Source organism: Dermacentor albipictus, chromosome 9 (assembly GCF_038994185.2).
Source record: "Dermacentor albipictus isolate Rhodes 1998 colony chromosome 9, USDA_Dalb.pri_finalv2, whole genome shotgun sequence".
Taxonomy (NCBI): domain Eukaryota; kingdom Metazoa; phylum Arthropoda; class Arachnida; order Ixodida; family Ixodidae; genus Dermacentor; species Dermacentor albipictus.
Window position 1 is genome coordinate 112,972,861 of NC_091829.1, and position 19,667 is coordinate 112,992,527.

General features: G+C 48.2%; 1 protein-coding gene across 2 annotated transcripts in view; it reads left to right on the top strand.

Annotated features, from left to right (window-relative positions):
• Window positions 1-19,667, top strand: part of fne (found in neurons) — a 196,067-nt gene that overhangs the window by 58,059 nt on the left and 118,341 nt on the right. The window contains exon 1 of one of the 2 annotated variants that reach the window (XM_065453272.2): window positions 6,599-7,581. The exons of the other annotated variant lie outside the window; for it this stretch is intronic. The gene's annotated coding sequence lies outside the window, so the exon portion shown is untranslated. Of the gene's footprint in view, window positions 1-6,598; window positions 7,582-19,667 lie in introns of those variants that run through there. 2 annotated transcript variants of the gene reach the window in all.

Here is a 19,667-nt window from a genome sequence, read left to right on the forward strand (position 1 = left end):
TGCTTAGAACAGCCAGTGCACAGCAAGTTCAGCCAGTCGCTATGTGCACTGCCAGGGTGTTGATTCGAGACATTTTGTATCCGATTGATTTCTTTGTGCTAACTTGTTGCTCCCACGATGTGATTCTCGGTTGGGATTTTCTGTCGCGCCATCACGCCGTCATTGACTGTGCACGTGCTGAGGTTCAGTTCTCCGTTCTGTGCGATATGCCATCTCACGACGTTAAAGTTCATGATGTTACCAGGATCTGTGTAGCTTCCGATACTGACCTTCCCCCTCACAGCGCGGTATTTGTCCCTCTTTCATGCGCATCGCTTGCCGAAGCGACGGTCATGTTTTCACCCGCTGCCGTCTTCATTCGCCGCCAGCCTATATTGTTGCCTTTCGCTCTCCTCACGGTGCACCATGGGGCTGCAGAAATACTGATTTCTAACCCAAATTCGTACACTTTGGCTTTGCACTGTGGCGAGACTATTGGTACCATCCAGACTGTGGACGCTGACGTTATTGTGCATTTCCCTGTTCCCGACGACGTGGATACTGCCAACGTAACAGCACTAGCACCTCATGTGCCATCTAACCGAGTACCACCGGATGTTTTTTGTCGCTCTATTGCCGCTGACCTCGAGCCGACACAACGTGAGCGGCTTATTACTCTTTTAAATGATTTTCACGCCTCTTTTGACTGCAACCAAGCATCATTAGGCCGCACAAGTACCGTCTCTCACCACATTGATACGGGACATCACGCACCATTACGCCAGCGTCCGTACCGCGTGTCATCCACCGAGCGTCGTGTCATCGCCGAGCAAGTTGAAGACATGCTTGAACGTGGTGTTATCAAGCCATCCTGCAGCCCTTGGTCATCTCCGGTAGTACTCATTAAGAAAAAAGATGGCTCGATTCGTTTCTGATTCGATTCGATTCACAACAAGCTCATGCTGGCGTCCTGAAAACCTACGAGCGGCTCCGCCAGCGGTACTACTGGCGCGGCATGTATTCTTATGTCCGCAAATACATTCGGTCATGTGCAGCCTGTCAGCGACGCAAGACATCTTCTCATACGACAGGCCCTCTGCAACCTTTACCGTGTCCTGCACGTCCTTTTGATCGGGTTGGCATCGACCTTTATGGGCCTCTTCCATGCAGCGCTACCGGAAATCGTTGGATAATTGTCGCAGTAGACCACCTGACAAGATATGCTGAGACTGCTGCACTTGCTTCGGCTGCTGCTCGCGACGTCGCCGCATTCATCTTACGGCATTTCGTCTTACGGCACGGCGCACCGCGAGAACTGCTCAGTGACCGAGGCCGTGTCTTCTTGTCCGAAGTTATTAATGAGCTACTCGCCGCGTGCCGCACTATTCACCGCACCACTACGGCGTATCACCCACAAACTAACGGTCTAACGGAACGATTCAACCGCACCCTTGGGGACATGCTCACCATGTATGTTGCGTCGGATCATTCCAATTGGGACGATGTCCTCCCTTTTGTGACGTACGCATACAATACCGCCGTTCAGGCTACCACAGGCTTTTCACCATTTTTCCTTCTTTATGGGCGTGAACCATCCACTACCCTCGACACCGTACTACCATATCACCCGGATGCCTCTGAATTCACCCCTCTTTCCGAAGTTGCTCGCCATGCTGAAGAGTGCCGCCAACTGGCTCGCTCGTTCACGTCGGATACCCAAGGAATCCGCAAAGATCGCCACGACAACGATCAGCCCACACAGTCCTTCGCCGTGGACTCTCACGTCTGGCTTCGGCTGCCCTTCCAAGCTCCAGGCCTTAGCCCAAAGCTTGCCCCGAAATATCAAGGTCCGTACCGGATCGTCGCGTGTACTTCGCCTGTGAATTATGTGGTCGAACCGGTGACGCCATCTTCGGACAAACGCCGCCGTGGCCGCGAGACTGTTCACGTCAGCCGCCTGAAGCCGTACCACGACCCCCTTATCGTATCATCGCCTTAGGTCGCCAGGATGGCTCCTCTTCGCCCCGGGGGAAGTTGTAGCGGGTAATATGCATGTGGTACTGTAGTTGTAGTGGGTAATATGCATGTGGCACTGTGCGGACTGCCACCGCTGCGGCGCGAGACAGGAGCGCGGGTTGTTGGTGCGAAGCGCTGGGACTCGTATCTAGAGCCACCTGCGATCCCTCGAACGAGCTACATAAACCCCACTTCAATATATATATATATTTAATATGGCGTCCCGGCTAACTTGGACCAACATTTTAAATATACCCAAGAGCTCTAGAGCAATTGTACCTACTGCATATGTACTTACAGCCAGTATTGTTTCGTCAAGAAGTATTACATAATTATTTACTTGTATTAGTGATTTTTTTCATTTTTGCTTGAATCGCAAACATAATCAATGACAAAGTTGTAGGGCACCTTAAATAACCTCCGAATCAAGCATTTATTTCGTGCTGAAGTGGTCTTGGCAGTTTTTTCTAAGAAAACACAAAAGCCCGCGAAATATCAAATAGATGCGCACTGACATGCCGCTACTGAAGCGCCTGCAAGCAACCATTGAAAGATATACGGCTGCATTTTCTTATCGCCACATCGTGCAAGGGTCCGTTACGCTTATCTATGCGTCAGCGGCGTGTTCTCTTGATGCCGCGACCATCACATAGCGTGAAGCCCTGTATCGAGCTGCCGGCGCTGGTAAAGCCGTGTATCCTTGGCTATTCGCTTGGGAGCGCTTGAGTAGGGGCGCGCGAGCACGTATCTACTTGGTATTTTCGATGTTTCGCGTGCTTTTGTTTTTTCTCGGAAAAACCAACGAGCCACAGCTGAGGACTAAACAAATGCTTGATTCGGAGGTTATTTGAGGTGCCCTACAACTTTGTAATTGATATGTTTGGGATTCAAGCAGGAATTAAGAAGTTCACTAATTAAAAGTAATTAGTAATACTGCGTGATGAAAGAAATACTGGCCGTAAGTACATACGACTACGGCTACTATGCAGTTGGTAGGATTTCTCTAGAGCTCTGGGCTATTTTTAAAATCTTCGTACAAGTTAGCTGGGACAACCAAGTATATATATACGTGTGTAAACAAAACTTCAGCCGAGCACACACGATGAACGCGAAATGCAAGAATGCTCGTGTACACTTGAATTTCGATGCATTAAAGAGCTTAAGGAGGTCGCAATCAATCTGGAGTCATCCGCTACAGCGTGCCCCCTAATCAGATAGTGATCTTTGCACGTAACGGAAGTAAAGACTACATGACTGCGTCAGAGCTAGAGAACCGTAGGCTCGAATATTGTCAAGCTCCTCTGTAGAAGTACTGCTCAAGAAAAATTATAACACTGTTTTACGAGTTTTAAAAATCAAATGTCGCCATGCACGGCTATCGAAGCGACACATAAAGTTGACGTGGAACACATACAACTTAGTGATGATATATGCAATAAATTGCAATAACAACTGCAATATATGCAGGCAACTAATTTATGTTCTCATAGATAGCAACAAAGTAATACGTGTGACACTACAAATGTGTAAATCGAGAATTGAATACTCCGAAAACCCTAGATTTGCGCGAAAATAAAATAACGAAACTGTACCTCTAAAAGTATTCGACAGCAAACATCGAGGAACGTTCTTAGTCATAAGACACTCACTCCTACGTTTCACACCAACTTAGACACATGACAATTGCCTTTTATTCCAACGCATACGATGCGAGTGAATTCGCATTAGCGTTTCTAGTTTGCTTACGAACGTTCTCATGCGTAAACATGAACAGTGCATGATAATAAAGTTGCGACCTGTGTTGTGCAAACGCAGGTCACAGGTCGTATCTCTTTCTCTTTCTTTATTAAAACCGTCTTGTCTGTACGTTTGCGACGGGTCTCCCTCCTTTCCAAATCCCCTAATTACGCTTCCTGAAATGCGCAAATTAGTTGAAAGCATGGGCGCGAAGCAGGTTGCTTATATCGCTATACAGCCTGTAGTGCAAGATGAATTGAAAAACGCGGTGAATAGATGTCGCTTATTGTCCAGCATGCACAAAACCTTAAAGAAGCTGTCCAAGACTGCCCCAACGAAGTGCAATATATTTGAACTCTTTAAAGGAGATTTGCACAACACTGGGGGAAATCGAGAACCACGCAGCCATTATAACACGCTTTCTCAGCAGTCCGTAGCACTGGTTAACCTTTCAAATAAGTATTTGCTGTCTCAGTAATTCCGTAGAAGTAGCGTACTGCATCGTCAGTGTTTGTTCTTATAGTTTGTCGGCGGCTTGTGCGTTTCTGCGTGCATTTGTGTATGTGTGCGCCTGTGGGTGTACATTATTCAGCAGTTAAAGCTGACGTTCTACGCACTCAGTGCGGCGCTTCTCCAAGAAACGCAGTGGTGTTCGAGTACTTCGATAAGCAAGCCCTGGTCAGCGACTCATTGTTCCTTTATTTGTCCTCTTGCGCCTTACGGCCTTTATTGTTTGGGTGCTACGCTCCCGCAAGTTAATATTTTCGCCCATGGATTCGGAACTGTTTTCCCGTTTCTTGTGGATTTATTGACGAAGGACAAGTTATCTGCACAATAAATTGAAATGTGGAGCTAGTAAGTATAAATATATTATTTTCTTTGTTAGACATGCTCAAGCTGAGAAGTGGTGAAGTCATCTTCATAGCTCAAATTATTAGGCTACCCGAGCTTTCCACATACTGCGACTAACATTTTCATGAAAAATTAGTGTGCGTTTTAGTTCATATTACCTCGATCGACCTACAAAACGGAATGTTTGTGGGACACTCTTGACGTAAACCTCTTTCCGTCCACTAACACGAATTGAGGGCTGATGTCTAGGAATGTAGAGCCAGTCCTGGGAGGCCTCCTAAGCTGACGTGACTTCACCACTGCGAGGATCTCATTTCACAATTTCAACAACGGTCCTAAAGTAAACAACTGAAAAGATCAGTTCGTGTTTGTTAGACATGTACTGAATATCGTGAATGTACAGTTTTTCAGTTAACCTGGCTGATCAGGCAACATTGTGATACCGTTAAAGAACCCCAGGTGGTCCAAGTTTCCGGAGTCACCAACCACGGCGCGCCTCATAATCAGACCGTGATTTTGTAATCTAAAACCCCATAATTTTTTTACGTTGTGCTACATTTTCCGGGAGAGATTTAGAGAAAACAATTATTGAAATAATGAAACAAAAATACAAGACACGCTGCAATTAGACAGCCAATGACAACATGAGGCAATGGCATGCCTTTCATGTCTGGTTGTTCTTGTTTTTGGTATGATGGATATTTCTCTGAACATTTCACGAATGTCGTTTGGATGATATCGTACATGTGTATCCCTGGCCAGAATACACACTAACACACACATTTGAAGCGCTTGTGTTAGAAATTCCAGTGGTGTTCATTTATTTGAATACCTACAAAGGTGAAACAGTTGAGTGATTCTAATTGTCTGCGAACATTTTCCTTGTGTTGTGTATGTTAGACGTATAACGATGAAGTCGAGGACAAAAGTGGTGATTTCGATTATGACTATGGTCGCGATGACATACGCCGCAAATAAAGGTATTAGTATGCCAGACTATATTATTTTCAGAACTGCCGATAACATGAAAGTGGATAGTGAAATAATGTCAAGACCATGATCATTACTGCATTTTATTCAGAAGATAAGACAAAATAAAACTCCCTTAGTGTTGATGAATACAGTCTTGTGGCCGAAAGGAAAGTTAGAAATCCGGACATATTGTTTCAAAACATATTCGCGCGGTTGCAGTGTCGTGATACATAAAGTACGCTAAGTTGGGAGCTACGTAAATAAGAGACTCCCACGCGCTGCAATGAGCGGTAGCCTAACTGCTACTGAAAAAAGGGGGCTTTCCGGAGTATATCGAATTGTTCCTCCGCCAGTTTCTCGAGGAGCTAGAGAGCTTTCGAAACAGAGCAGAAGACGACGACGCCCAGCTATAGCCAGTCGGAACGGGTGAACAAGCGTTCTCGCTCGAGTCAGTGTCTGCCGGAGAAAACCACTCCCTCAGCAAGCGCACTCTTCTGCCGTCCGCTTCAGAAGTAGCAGACGGCGATGGCGATGAAACGAAGCCGATGAAAGGAACTCGGAGAGCGCGGAGCGAGGAAGAACAGAGCGCTGGATGAATGCACAGAAAAAAAAAGGAAAGTGAGGAAGCGGAGGAGGTGCCGCACGAGAGATGCGAGAAGTGAAAGAGGAAGGGCTGGATAGAAAGAGAATGAAAGAGGGACGCGTTTGGGAGGAGGAGGGTTGCGCCGGAAGCCGCGGTGCGCGCGGGCCCTCGCCCAACGCTTGCGGGAGTGCGCTGCTGAAAATAGTTCTCTCATGCTCGGCTTTGAAAGTCTGTGAACGAGCGCAGTCTTAGCTCGATGAAGCCGCTTTTACGCTATTCCCCATCCTCAGCAGCGCCGACAAAATATTACGGCACAATTGATTCTACCTGGGAACGCGGTTACTGACGCGATCGCGGAGTGCTACCTCGGTGCCAGTGAGTGGAGCGGCTCCCCTTTTATCCGGCGCCCGGCTCCCGGGTTCCGTCATTTAGTTGGTACGGTCGACGGAACGTCGGTTGTGTTGTGTTCTGCAGTAGACACGTCGGGGTACACCGGTTTCGTTTTTTCTTCTGTTTTTTAGCTCCGTTTTTTCTCAGTCTATCTGTCTCTCTCTCTCTCTCGATCTGTGTCTCTCTTCTATATCGGCTTTTGCGTTCATCCCGCGTGTCTGAGTTGCCTGCCTTTTCGGCGCCAAGTTTTCCACCAACATCAGCTCCGGGAGAAGAAGAAGTATCAACTGAAAAAAAAGGAAGAAGAGCGCCCCTCCAACTTGCCTGATTAGTTTTCTTCGTCACAAACAGAAAAAAAAAGAACAGCAAGAGAGAGCAGGAGAGAGAAAACTTCACCCGACCTACAAGTTCCCCATCCAAAGTCCTCACCTCCTTGTGTGCTATTACGGTGTGCTTTTTCAGCGTCGTCTGCTATACAGCGCAAAGAGAATCGTCTGCTTCGTCGTCGCCGTCTTCCACGCAGGACGTGTTTGTCGTCTGTTTGCTACTGCGTGGTGATTGGACGCGTGGCCGTCGTCGCGTCGTCTGCTTTGTTACGAGTGTGCAGAAGACCTCCCCCACGAGTACGTCGCTAGCGCGAAAGAGTTTGAAGAGAGCGAAGTACGCAGCGCAGAGGTCCAGCCTCCGTCAAATCGCTTTTGTTGCACAAGAGAACGCACAAGTTCCACGCCGCGTGGTCGCTGCCCCACCCGCACAGACAACCGGAGGTGACAGAAAAGAAAAAAAAAACAAAGCCCTTGTTTGCTCGCTCAGCAGACGACAAAGGTCTACTCTCGCGAACCACCGGCCTCGACAGGGATTCTCCGTGAGACCAGCTTCGTGTTCACGTGGCCGAACCTTCGTTCCTTTTCCTCCAACTGGTGATCGCCGACTCAGAAGATAATCCGCGCTCAACAACTGTCCTCCCCTCGGTATTGGCTACTCCAAACACCTCATCACCACGACGAGTTTCGCTTGGGTTAACTCTTCGGAGAGCGGTCTTTTGAACCAAGGTGAGTAGTCTGTTCTTGTTCCGCCGCGGCTTCTGTCGAGCATTTCATGCTTTACTTTTTGCAAGCCTCGTTGAAAAGACAGCTAAATAACGCCCGCCGCATTGCTTGTCCTGCTCGCATGCGCGTAATATAAAAACGAGGTAGACACGTTTCCATCCTGCGCCGAACTATCGCCTTGCGTTCCCGAAAGTGCGCTTGCGTTGATGTCATGCTCCCGACCCGCTATTATTCACCGCGACGAGTCATTTGATCTCGTACCACGCTGTCTTCTCGTCGATGCAGTGTTCAGTTGTTTTCATTTTCCATCGCGCCTATTTTCATCATGAAATATTTCCCGAAAAGGTCTTTGGAAGTAGCATGACAAACGGCATACGCCAACTAACTCCATGGTGCCCGGTATGCCCTATCCCCATTATGCGCTTTTGTGTGGCCAAAAAGCCGCAACCAGGGAGGTGTTGCCGACGCCTTATTTCTTTGTAGCAGCAGTTGACATCCTTGTGACTGGTTCATCGCCATCTACAGTTGTCAGCACGTGTTTCGCTGCAACCTTCACTTCAGTGCGTTAACAATTACGAGGAAACAATTCAGTGAGCGCGAAACACTGGATACGAGGAGTTGCTACGCTACCAAAAGAGTTGTGCGTCATCTAGTCAATATTAAACAGCGCCAGCCTTACTAAAAGAGACCGCCGTAAATAGCTATCGATTGCCGGTGCTGGCCTCGCTTCAAAGCTGCCTAGAAAAGCTATAAGCAGCGACTGCCGCTATAACTGTCGTCCTTTGGAGAGTGTAATAATAGTTCGCCAGTGCTTCACCGATACACGGCATAGCGCGACAGTATCGCACCACGCCACGCGCCCCGTCGAACCGCGTCGATGCTGAGTCAGCGTGGGACGCGTTCCTTTGTTCCCGAGGATCCCGAGGTCTCCCTTCCCCCGGGCGCCACGCGTGTCACCCGCATGGTCCGCAGTCGACAGCAGCTGGCCGCCGCTTTATTTCCTATCGCTTGGCATCGTGCGCAAAACCGTAGCCGAACGCTTCGAACTGTCCCGTTCCCGTTGCCAACGTCGGTGGTTGTCGCAGGCATGCCTCGAAAACACGCTACCGCGACCACGTTTTTTCTCGCGGTGGAGCGCCGGCTCCAAGATGGCTTCTCCGCACGGCGTCGCTGTAGCGGGAGGAAGCGCGCGCACTCGTTGCCCTCCCGCTTTCGCGGCGCGCCAGGAACGACGGGAAGGCCGGCCGGCCACTCGCCATTTCCTCACTCTGCTTTTTTTTCCCCTCTTCTTTCCTACTTCCTCCCTCCGGTATCTTCTCTCGTTTGCTTTCCGTTTTAGCGCTAGATCGGCCTCGTCGAGTCCTCTTTTTTTTTTCTTCCCTTTTCGCGTCGTTCTCCCTATATTTTCCTATCGTCTGCTTTAGCGCGAAAGCGCTCGCTTTTTCGTCTGCTTCTACCTCCTTCGTCGGTTTTTTTGCCCGCCTGCTTTGTTTCGTCATCTGTTCCTGTCTATCGTCTACCACGCCACCGCGTCAGTACTCTGCGCTGAGCACACAAGCTTGCTTTCTTTTTTCATTTCAGGCGTTATTCGCTCTGTGTGCGCCTTTTCAAAAGCTAGCAGCGCAGCGCACGCGCCATGTACGCCATGCTAAAGCGTTCCGGCGGCTATTTGTCATCCTTCAGCGCTCCCGAGTCCAGAGCGCTTGCGATGTGGCTGGGACGGTGCTTCAGCCGCCCTTGCGTTTGTGCGTATGTGTTTCAGTCGGCTGCCTTTTCAGCCGCGAACGCGTGCCTAGGTCGTACCCGGGCCAGTGCGGATCCGCTGTCGGCCGGCGGCTCAAACCAGCTTCATTTTATGGAAAGTACACAGCACGGCGCGTGTACTCTTCGGCGAGCGTTACGCGCTCCCCGCGGTCTCGCGCCGATGATGAATTCGAGAGATCCTTTCATTCTCCCCCGCCCCATCCCCACAACCTCTCCCCCCCTTCCGCAAACCCGCCTCCCTTTTTATATCCTTTCTTCGCAACTTACAACTAAAGCCATCGTCTCTACCCCGCGCTTCTTTGTTCGACGCGAACCCCCAACGTCGCCGCCAGCTCCCCCTCGTGGTCTCCCCGCGCATTTTCGTTGTGTTTTCGCGTGCTTTACTTGTTTCTGATTTACATGTCGGTTCGCTTGATCGCGTTAAGAAGTGTGCCGGTGCCATTGTGCCTTCCCCAGAAGATCGAGAAAATCTAAAGGAAAAAAAGCAAAAAGAACAGGTTTCCCAAAGGTTGTGCGGCTGCTTGAATGACGCTTGTTTCGTTTTTGGCAGGCCGTGCGCACGGTTTCTCGTCGCGTGTTTTACTTTCTCCGGTGTGGGAGCCATTCTCTCGCATTTACATGTTTAGCTGGCACTGCCGGCAACAGCGCCAGGTACCGTTAGAAGTGGGCGTTTCTGATTCGCAGCAGTCGGCGGTGCGAAGGAGAGGAGGGTTTCCTTTGTGACGGAGCCGCTTTAGACGCGGGTTTTGATTTTCCTTCACCTCGGTCGGGAGAATGTACGAATAGGTGTCGTTGAATGGCTCCACTGCGAAGCCCCAAAATTCGGCAGTAACGGTGACTCGTTGCTGGCGCTGCTGCCGGGCGGATCATGATGAAGTGCTAACGCGAGCGTCGAAAAAAATTCGACAAGCTCTATAGAGTCCGATAGAGGAGCCAATTTGATTCGTAGTTCGTCACCTCTGCATCCCCTTCAGGGGCTGCACGCAATTGTGAACGCCAAGATACGGCGTCAGTAGCAAAAGTACTGATTAAAAGGTTGTTTTAACCCTGTACGATGCAGTGTCAAACTATTCTCATTGAACCTGTGCCGGGAGTTTGGATAGTATATGTAGAGTCTTTGAATAGATGGAGTCGGAAGGTTGTTTTTGATCTAAGTGTGCCGTCGGGTAGCGGGTAGAGTTCTTTATTTCTTTTAACTCAATATTTCATAACAGGTGAATTCTTAAAGTGGCTGGATAGGTTTTTCTCGAGTATGCTGGGCCGAAAATTGTTAATTTTCTTATATCTGGCGCTCCCGTACGGAGATCTCTCATTGAGCCTACATCCTGTAAATTGGACCAAACTCATCGAAGCATTGAACATTCTTATTCTGCTCTACAGCTGCGTGCTTTTGAATATTCTGGAGAAAGAAGAAATAAAGGGGGAAGGGGTATAAATATTCAATGAAGAAAGTTAATTGGGCACTGAAGGCAGTACATAGACTCCCTTTGCGATTCGAGCCTTCACCCATTGCCATTTTTCTACCGTCTGCCAGCTAATACTCATTTCTGCTGTCCTAAAAGCTCATACGCGGCGCTTTGGCTCTTTCTTAAAACGCTCCCTAAAGCTGTCTGAATCATAATTAAGTAACATTCGCATTTCTTGGCCATGTCATAAGCCCTAAATATAACGGACCGAGGAAAATATTTTCTCAGGCCAAGTAACGAGAGTTGTAATTCGTTCGCCTCAATGGCCAGGGGACTATGTCACTCTGCTTGTAAAGGCAGGTTTAATTCCCCAATGTCGGCATCCTGTTCCGCTCAGATATCGTTGTTCTTAGCTCATTGAAATCGAGGTGATCGGAATAATTTCGTAGTCAGCCGCTTGTATCTTTGAAAACAGGTGACGTATCTAACAAATTTCTAATTTAGGACACGAATCTACAGCTACACAAAGGCACACTGATTAAATTGCAAGCTGTCTTAATATTAGCTGGTTTCGTTCGTTTACAGTTATGTTTGGCAATTTATTAGACTTTCCGCGTAAATTATTAATTCACCTGATCAAACCGTGCAATGTGCATTTTTCTGGTGGTATATTAATGTTCGCCATTATTTCCGCAGCGTGGTCGCATGCAAACAACAAATGCAATGTTCCAGCACGGTCACCTAAATCTTAACTGCGTTTGCGCGCGCTACCTAACGATCTGCGGTCAAGGAAAAAAAAAATGGGTGAGCCGATATGTTCGGAAAGACAAATAAAGCCGGCAGTGCCTCACGGCCGCCACCGCATCGCGCTTCAAGAGGCCGACGCGTTTCTATGGCGGCGCCTGATACATTTACCACCTCTCTTTCTCGCCTTATTTTTATTTCTTGTGCTTTACTCGCATTTCTTACGACGCGTTTCTTCGACGAGTGCTGTGTTCCGCGTTCGGAGCTTCGCCTGACACGCGCGTGACTTTTCCAGCTTTCGATGTCGCGTTTCTGGAAGTTATTTTCTCTTTTCTTTTAATTAGGTTTTGCGAGACCCCGATGTTATTTAATTTTGCGTTGCTACCTTGGTCCCTTTATAGCGACGTCGGTGCTATCCACTTTAATCTTCGGCGTGACGATACTTGAGCTGACAAAGCAATGACGCGCTGTTGGCGGGCTGATGGGAGGGAGGAGGAGGGGGGAGGGGAAGGAGTGCTTCAGACGAGACGTCTTCGCTGGTGTCGCGGTCTCCTTTAAATCTAATCACCGCCGGTGTCTACCACTTCATTCGCCTGCGGCGGGTATGTTTTGGGGAGTTAATTTTTTCTTGAAGAACACACGTGCTGAGTTGCCCTCAGGAGGGCTTCAGTTCTTTTTCATGATGTTGTCTTCTTTCATCTTTAAGGGTAGGAGGGAGGAGGAAATGTCACCAGCCCAAGTGTTGGACTGTGCTACAAAGCGACACCCATAAACAATACGGCGTGTCTTTGAGCTTCGATTTATTGATTAATTTTACCTAGCGCTGCTATCTGCTATAGCCTCCTGGTTAGCCCAGATAGCAGAGTGGCCGCCCCATAAAGGTGCTGGTCTGGTAGTCAACGCCCGGACCAGGATGATTTTTTCTTCAGCTTTGAAGCATTGCAAGAAACCCGCACGGGGATTCCCTTAATAGGATTGCACTGCTGTCACGTGGAGGACAACATTTTGCAATGATCCATTCAAGAGATTTCTGAAGGCACGCCATTTATTTATTTTGTACTCTGTCTCGTAAGTCCTAGACCGTGAACATGAGCATTATTGTAGTGGCATTGAAGCAGCGGCATAAATTAAAGCGTTCAAAAAGCACGCGCAGTTCAGCACTTGCGCATTGAACTAAACCGCATGTTCCGCAAAAATGAGAATGCATGTGTGGCTAGATCCACGACGCTAGCGTCCAAATTCTTCCTCTCTCGAATCGTAACAACGAAAAAAGAAGTGTGCTATGAACAACGAATTTGTCTAACATTTTGAGCGCCATCTGTTCTGTATGGAGCTTATGTGCTTTCATGATGTAAGGACTTCTATCAAAATCGATAATTGAATTGAGAATTGAAACGGAAATAAATTTAATCGCATTCGTTTTTTTTTTCGACGGTAAGAAGACAATTTGGCAGTGGCCTCGTGTCGGGAAGACGTCTTTTGACGCATTTGGAGTCTGTGTCTTACAATTACTTCGAGGTCGTTTCTTATCAGCTATTATTGCTATTAAGTTTTACTGTTATTATTAACATTTCTTGCGGTCAGTTGGCGATGCATGTCTGAAAGAGAATAACTTCAGAAAACGCACGAAGGAGGAATGGGTGAAGTGGGGGCCGAACCAACAGCCCCGCCGCTGCGTGCGCTATCTCCGGCGCGAAAATGTTTATCCAACGCCCTCAGCGGCTAAGCCAAACATCTTGCGGGGCAGCCCCACGCCGTATCTCTCTCGAGCAAAGAGTCGCTCCACCGAACCTCTTTTTTCGCCGTTTCAAGGCCCGCTGATGAGCGGTTTGGTCGCAGTTGACGTCATCGCCCGAGTGACTTTTTTTTTCTGTAACGTATCTTCTTGCTATTTCGGGTTCGGAACTTCTGAACGACACAGTCGGTTTGAGGATCGGTGTTATGCAACGGTTGGTTCGGATGTCCGTTTGGGAGCGCGCGCGCTAGCATCACGTGATCCGCGAGGCTTCGAACGTCGATACAAGTGGCGGCCGGGGCTGACGAAATCGGAAAGTCTTCGAGGAATTTGTCGAGGAAAAAGTGCCCTGGGGAAGTAAATCAATGTGCTACTAAGTGGTCTCACCCTATTGAGCACGCAAATAGACATACAGCCTCCCACACAGTGAGAGCGAACACGTTTTAATCTCGCAATGCCCGACGTTTCACGTATATTACATTGAGCTTGGTACCTGAGCAGTGTACTTTAGGCAAGGAAAGCCTATATATAACAATGTTTTTGATATGCTGTAGAGAGATCCACTTCAGTGATCCATCAGTCACCGAAGCAATTAGGTTCTAAGACAATTTTTTTCCCGAGATATCCAATGAAAGGTGAACAAGCTAGTATATTTCTTGATGTCGAACTATATTCGGATAAAGGAGGTTTTTATTTGTTTTGCAGATAATGCTCGAGAGTGGTAAACTAGGGGCCCTGAAACCAACTGGGGTAAGGCTGGTTATCCTGGCTGCCTTCTCATTAGGACCTCTTTCTCTTGGTGCCCGCGGAAGCTCTAATCATTTGTTCTGATTATATTTACTTTCTTTTGCCTCACTTAGAGCAGTACTACAGCTCTACGAAAGCCGGATCTCGTAATAGACTGAGAGGCAATGGTGCTGTGCCCCTGTTTCCGGTTAGTTTGAACAGCGTTTAAGCACGAACGTGTTTGTGAAACGCGTGTATGCTATGTAGCACCATAAAGCTCATATCATCACGTGGTGATCACACCGTCTAAGAATGTTTGGCAAGGCAGGTTTCATCAGTGTAACTACATTCGTCATACAGCGCATGCCAACAAAGGAACATGCAGGAGCACACAGGGCAAGCGCTGATGTGTGCTGTGCTGTGTGCTCTCTCTCCCTCTCTCCCTTCCCCATCTTTAATCTCCCCCATCCCTCTCCCATGTGTAGGGTAGCAAACCGGTTAAGCCAAACTGGTTAACCTCCCTACCTTTCCTTCTCCACTTTTTCCTTCCTTCCTTCCTTAAGGAAAAGTGTATTTCACGCACTACAGTGTTCTGTATAATGTTCTGTACACTTACCACGAGTGGAAAAACGCTACTGTCAACGGGTTAAAACAAAACTTTAAAAAAAAACGGTTTCAAGTTAGGGAAACTTAGGCGAGTTGCTCTTTAGATCTACGTGGCATACGTGAACAAATTCTCCTTTTGCCTTTTTTTTCGTTCATGGCGTGATGAACCGGTTTCTTCTTTCCCGTCCGGTGCTTTTTGGGCCAAACGACCAAAGCACGCTCCGGCCTTGCACAAAGGGGTCTTCTCTGCATGTCTGCGGTGCGTGCAAAGAAGCCCAATCAACGCAACGCGCTTGCCCGCTTTCGCGACTTTTTTTTTTAACCTCGCCCCATTTTCGCACTGTTTTTTTTTTTTTCTCCCGCGAGCGACAGATGGCGCGGATGGGAGGGGCGCTCTCGTGAGAGCCCGCTATGTGCAGCGTACGGCACCGCACGCAATGGGCCCCACCCGTTTTGTTAATGTCACGGTCATATTTCTTTTTTTCCTTATTTAGGTCTGTGGTTTTGCCGATTGAGGTGTTTTTATTTCGCTTTATTTTGCTATGGGATAGCGCGTGTGCCTGCCAGGTGGGTTCGTCAGTGCGGTAGGGCACGAGGTGAACGCTCGAAAAGTGACCTTCTGAACGCTATGCCGAGCGGGCCTAATAGACCTGCGGCTCTGGTGCCCATTGAAGCGGCGAGGAAACAATGAAAGAAAAGCAAATGGGGTGTGGCTGCGGACAACCGCGTGTGTTGTGGCACTGATACGCTTTTGTCTTTCTTATTTTTTAACCACAGCAAGTTGTCCATGAGTGGTCGGAGAAGTTAACAACTGTCGGGTCGAGCTTTGGTAACTTGCAACAAAAACAAAATGAGAACACTGGCGAGGTGAATGCAATTACTCTCCCGCGTAGCTTGTCTCGTCCAAGTGCGCTATTTGAATAGCCGCCGGTTTATATGGGCCCGAATCTTCCCGGTGTCTTCCGTTTAAATCTAGCAACTCTTTTTTTCAATATATGTCAGAATATTTATGTGCAATAATATTTTAACTTCTATCACTATAGTCATCCTGTCATATGTACACACTTGTTTCTAGTATGATTTGGAACCTCTGGAGGGTAAGACTCTGGAAAGAAATTGACTTCGTAACCTACATTTCATTTTATCTTCCACTCGGCAGGATGAAATATATGAACATGATGACGATAATAAAGACGTACAGTTAAACCTGCATAAAAATAGATTTTATAAACCCAGTTATTCTTAATACCCCACACGCGAAACTTATTGACAAACACTCGTGTGAAATAACTCAACCAGAACGGACTTCACGTTGGATATATCGAACTGGGGACGCCCACTGCAATCGCCATGATGGTGTTGACATATCATGACGACATACCACCTGCCATAGGTTAGAAGAAAACGAAGATAAAGACTTATCCTAGCTGAATTTCTACACTTAGCGTTTGTGAACCTGTGAAAAACAGACGATAGCTTACACTGAGTTCATCAGAAAGCGTGACTATGTATTCCCGCGAGGAGACGAGCTTCCTGTCGAGTTTTAATGCATATGGCTCAACCGCCATCTTGCTTTAATAGCAAAGTAGCCTTTATTGTTGTGGCTTCCATGTCTTAAAGAAGCTGTATTTTTTTTTTTACCAATCTCATCAGAATTAGATGGGCGCTGACCGACCGTATATTTGATTGTTTCTGGTCTAAAGCAACCATTTAAATAGAAGCATAAGAAAAAGGAACGGTACTATATCGTAATACGTCCGAAGAACACCTGAAGCACGCAGATTTGACTCCCAATATAATGTGCTAACCATTATTCCCTTCGTACGTAGCTGCATGATCGTCGCAGCCCCAGAGTTTCCTGTAGTATATTTTTTTGTAGGAAACTGTGGTGTTTGGCCAGTTTCGCATTACGCGCCCGTTGCGCCGATCCTGTACACAGCGAGGACCGTTGCCTGAAAGCCTCAGCCGTAACGGTTTCTGGTCCGCCGATAAAACACGACCGGCCGTAATGTGTGCACGTGGATCTACGCGCGGCCGGTGTGAGCTCGTTGCGGGGTCGGCAGCGCATGGCGCGTGATTAGGCTGGAGAGGCCGGCGACATCTGCACGCTCTCCAAGGCCGGAAGGAGCAAACATGGAAAATCTGGGAGACCGTTTCTTGCAGTATGTTTTTTTTTACCTCCCAGATGGCATCCTCGTACGTTTTGGCGTCGTGGAACGGTGTTGCGCTCGATGCCTGATATGGGACCAGTAATTTTGGATTGGGTGAGCAGATTGGGTGAGGGAACAAACGCGGGTAAATGACATCTTAGTTGAAATCAAGAAAAAGAAATCGGCATGGGCAGGACATGTAATGAGGAGGGTAGATAACCGATGGTCATTAAGGGTTACGGACTGGATTCCAAGGGAAGGGAAGCGTAGCAGGGGGTGGCAGAAGGTTAGGTGGGCGGTTGAGATTAAGACGTTTGCAGGGACAACATGGCCACAATTAGTACATGACCGTGGCAGTTGGAGAAGCATGGGAGAGGCATTCGCCCTGCAGTGGGCGTAACCAGGCTGATGATGATGAATTCTGAACACCGTGAGCGAACAACCCAGTGCACGAAAAAATGTCGTACCGAATGCAAATGATACGCTGGCCGTTGCGAGGGGACACAATGACGCCGCGCGTGGGAGGAGCTGTGGCGGCTAGGTTCGCTGCTGTAAACATAGATATCTCCAGTAATACTCTTTGGCTGAACGTAAGCTATATGAGGCATGCCATCGCGGATGTGTCGAAGTCGTTGCTACCCGTTTCGTCATTTCACAGTGCTCATTACAGCCAATGTAAGCGAGCGGACCAAACAGTCTCTGTTACAATAAACGTTTACTCTCTCTCTCAGCGTCTTGTCTCTCTACCCGGATGAGGGGGAGGTGGGTGGAATTCGAATCCGCGTCCTCACGTTGATAGTTGAACAAATGGGGCCTAGTTGGTGTACGCCCATAGTTTGGATGAGCTGTGTTCTGCACGGAAGAAATAGGAAAGAACGACACAAACCGTAAACTAAACCCAAACCCAAACTAAGCCGTAAACTACCTACAGTTTGTTTATGGCAAGAGCGTGTTTATGCATTGTAATATCTAGGCGACATTAGAAGGCGCGTGAACACTGAATGTATTGCATGAATTTCCGGAGAAAAGAAAAGACTGTTCCACTAACGCACTCCGTTTGCCTGTCGCCGACTCGGTGGGCTCTGATATGCACATTGTATAGCGTGACCGAGTGATGCTCTATTCCATAGCTATCTTTTCTTTTTCTGCTTTATGCTTTCGATGGTTTATTGTCTGACGCTATCATCATGCAAACATTATTCCCGTTCAAAAAATTATATTCTTGGGTTTTACGTGCGAGAACCAATATATAATTATGAGGCCCACTGTAGTGCAGGACTCTGGGCTTATTTCGGCCAACGCGCACCGAATGCATTTTGCTGCGCCAAAGCCACATTTCGGCCATTTATCGCGTTTTCGACTACACTATCTAGTCTATCTGGGGGCAACACCACTTGACAGTGTACTTTGTGGTTGGACGTCCCTATTGCGAACGCCTACTGCTTCCGTGTCGGCGTCGATAGTGCCTCGAGGCACTGTCTATGCCGACACGGCAGCTGTAGGCGTTAGCAATAGGGACGCCCAAAGCGTTTTGGATATCGGCGATTCCATAGAATATAGCCTGTTATAATGCATTCCCTTCTTTTTTTACAGTGAAAAACAGACACAACATGCCACTTTAATCAAACTTGACTACACAGGTTTTGCATAAAAAACTTTCCAAGTCACGAACGGCATGCGCGTTATGAGCATGACAGAGCTTTCTCCAGAGGAAAGTAGCGAGCGCAGCGTTTTCAAGAAGGGAAACGCAAGCAAGACAGATGACGATTATTGGTGTATGGCACATATAAATCTTTTGGGGTGTACATTTGTTGAGAGTGCAGAGCTTTTATCCACGTGGTTATGTGGGCACTGTTCGCGGTGTAAATGCATAACCCCACACGGAGCACGGGATACGCGTCTCGCTAAGCGTATACGCGAGTGTACGCGTCTATCCGCATGCGTGTGGGAAAGGGAGGGCAAGCAGTCCGGCGTTCCTTGCCGAAAGTAAACGCTTTGGGCGTACCAGAGTGATGCCGCATCATCTGCGGCGGGAAACGCTTGAGTTGGAGGAAAGCTTACTCTGGCGCAAAAGAGGCAATCGCGATAGAAAAATGGCTGTGGCTTAGGTAAGGTTAAGCCCAGGATGCGAAGCATACTAGCCTTTATTTTAGTTGTTGAACCACTGTTTAGCCTGGTGAACTGCTGTTGCTTGGCTATATTTGGTTCGGCTAGACAAAGAAACAACTCGTGCGTTACTCTGCTTCGCCTTCAAGAGTGGAACGCGACAGCGTTCCCATCGACCCGCCAAGGGGTGTAAGACAATGAGCTACGGCGCAGCGACTACGCGCCCCGCATTGGACGCGGTGAGCGTAGAGCAACGCAGCGTTCGGCGCGGCAACGAAATGTGCGCCTGAGCAAGCGACGCACGCCTGAGCCTTAGAAACAGCTCGTTTCTAAGGCAACACCGCATTCACTAGAGACGCTTTTGTACCGCTTTGAAGCATCGAACTCGTGGCTCATTTTGCGGTGACTATGACAGTGTCAGCGAAGTGGTAACTCTGGCGAAAACTTATTGTGAAAAAACAGGTAGTGCCATAAATTGGGATAAGTGCATCGGGTTTTGGCATGGCACGTGGCAAAGCAAACCACGCAGTTTCGCAAAGATACAGTGGGTGACCACGCCTGTGAGATATCTTGGCGTGCCGCTTGAGCATTACAAAGACAGTAAGCAGTTCTGGGAACAGGAAACACAGACGGCGAAGGAACAAGCGCTGGCATGGCAAGGGCGCAATCTCTCAATGTTCGCGCGCCCCACTGTGTGCAACATTTTTCTGGTTGCAAAAATATGGTACATACTACAAGTGCTATTCATGTCGCGAGTGAATGTACAAAAACTGCATCGAGTGTTTGCTGTGTTCATTTGGAACTCAACCTGGGAACGCTGCAGCCGCTCTAATCTGTTCAGATCAGTTCGCA